The sequence below is a fragment of the Macrobrachium nipponense genome, chromosome 36, assembly GCF_015104395.2.
Source record: "Macrobrachium nipponense isolate FS-2020 chromosome 36, ASM1510439v2, whole genome shotgun sequence".
NCBI classification, from domain to species: domain Eukaryota; kingdom Metazoa; phylum Arthropoda; class Malacostraca; order Decapoda; family Palaemonidae; genus Macrobrachium; species Macrobrachium nipponense.
This window is the reverse complement of record NC_087220.1, coordinates 12,677,240-12,679,739: the sequence shown is the minus strand read 5'-3', so window position 1 is coordinate 12,679,739 and position 2,500 is coordinate 12,677,240. Positions and strand designations below refer to the sequence as shown.

General features: G+C 29.2%; 1 protein-coding gene across 1 annotated transcript in view; it reads left to right on the top strand.

Annotated features, from left to right (window-relative positions):
* LOC135203368 (uncharacterized) overlaps positions 1–2,500 on the top strand; it is a 256,227-nt gene that overhangs the window by 120,452 nt on the left and 133,275 nt on the right. The gene's annotated exons all lie outside the window — the stretch shown is intronic.

Sequence of the window (2,500 nt, the reverse complement as noted above, 5' to 3'; positions counted from 1 at the left end):
ATATATATATATATATATAGATATATATATAATTATATATATATGAGTATATATAGATAAAATATAATTAGATATAATATATGTATATATAATATATATATATATATATATATATATATATATATATATATATATATATATGTGTGTTGTGTGTGGTGTGTGTGTGTGTGTGTGTGTGTATGGATATATATATCAATATAATATTAATATATATATATTATATATACTATATATATATATCTATATATATAATAATATATAGATATATATATGTGTGTGTGTGTGTGTGTGTGTGTGTGTGTGTGTGTGTGTGTGTGTGTATATATATATATATATAATATATATATATATATATATATATATATATATACATATATTGTATATATATATATATATATATATATATATATATATATATATATATATATATATATATATATATTTTTTTTTTTTTTTTTTTTTTCCTAGAGTCTGTTGGAGTGGTCTCTCTGTCTTGTCTTGAGGGAGTCGGTAGAGTTTTCATTGCACTAAATATTGATACTTTGATTAAATGATTAATTAGTTTAATTTTCACTTTGACTTTTACCATCTGTACCATCCTTTGTAAATTCGTGTACACTGCCCCCATTGAGTGCCTCCTGTTGTAGTCCAACAGTGCCATTCAACGTGTACTGCCAGTGCCAAGTCTTGGGATATTATTCCTGAGATTTCAGTGGAACCTTAATGCTTGCTTACAATGCTCCATCATTTTATGTTACTCAGTGTTGTTAGTTCAAGTTCTTGTTCCATATTCATGCACCTATATGATCCTTTAGGATTAGTGTTTTCTACTTGCAATTAGGTGACATATTTGCCCTGTTATTCTGATGACAAGAGTGCCACGGAGCCAGTCAGTGTTTCTGTAAACTTAGTCTTCTGATTGCCTTATAGAAATTATATTGATAATTGGACAAAACTACTTTTACCTAAAGTCCTTTTGAAAATCAATTTTAGTGGTTTTCTATAAAGGTTCTTAATATTTTTGTTCACAGATGATTGACCCTTTGAGTTCAGAATAGTTACTTTTGCACAAGGCATATTTTTTAATAGAGCCAAATTTTAAATTTCTCAAATAACTTAATACCCGTCACACAGACTATCACATTCTCCATTATAATTTGTCTGTGGTTCTTTCTCAAGTTGATATTTCTGATACATGGTGCCGCTGTAGTAAGGTTCCAGTGAAAGGGTCCTCCTTCATGGTGTAGTGTTGTGCCTTCTCCATACCAATTATCCATTGTAATCCTTTATCTATCATTTAGTTGTCTTGTTTGATAAATCATCAATGACCAATGGGTGAGCTGCATTGATGCCATCTGTAGTCTTAGCTTAGGTAGTGAAATATGAGAGCCCTTAAAATGTAAGTACTACTAAAAAGCACGAGAAGCAGGTAGAAAATCATTTCAAAACGGTAATGAATAGGTATTATCTAAAATTAATATTTATTATGAATGAATAGAAACGTGATATTACGTAGCTTATGCGAATGGTTTAATTAATATACCTGCCTCACAAAAATGTATTGCTAAATATTGCAAAAAAGTTATACAGAATAGTCCAACTGAATCTTTTATGACAAAGTATGTGACCATTGAAGTAATATCGTATTAGAAATAGGTTGTGCAAAAAAAAAAAAAAAAAAAAAAAAAGTAAATATAAAATTGAATGAACACAGTATTAACTTAAATGTCTAGTATTTTAATTATAATTGTTTTCATATTGCCTCGATAACCTAGTTTAACATCAATGAAGTTTTTAAAGAAAATGTTATCATATAATTCTACAACTGATTACACGTATACCACATATATTCACTTGTGTGTATAATTTAGCCAAAAGAGCCAGGCCAGAAGTCACCTGTCTCAGTAATGTCAATGTTAACACGAGAGCGAAGGACAGTTATTCACTTATCTATCCCCCTACATACTGTGTTTAATATTTACAAAAAGAAATAAAACATTCATTTGTCCATAGCAATATGTTTTGGAATAGATATTATAATGAAAAATAAAAAAGAAAAGTTACAATCCGTTTCTCTTTCTCTCTCTCTCGATATCTGATGCGCCTTTTTTAGTTAGGATGGCTTCCCCGCATGTTATGGTTGGCTGGATCTAAGGAAGATCCGAAAAGGGGGATGTGGCAACTTTTCTTGTGGACTACAGCAAGCAAAAAAAAAAAAAAGAAAAAAAAAAACCGAGTCTGTATGGCCCTAAATTTCTGGGAAATATTAGTTTTCTAAAGATTGTCCGATTTTCCATTAACTGAAGTACAACCATTTTTGCATGTATGCAAAGGGAACATTTTGAATAAGGTAGAAAAAGCAAGAAATGAAAAATATTTGATGGATGAGTTTTTTTCTTTATTTGAATCTATTAGCCTTTCGTGCATATTGTAGTATGTATGTATGTATGTATGTATGGTATGGTATGTATGTATGTATGTATGTATGTATCAACGCATC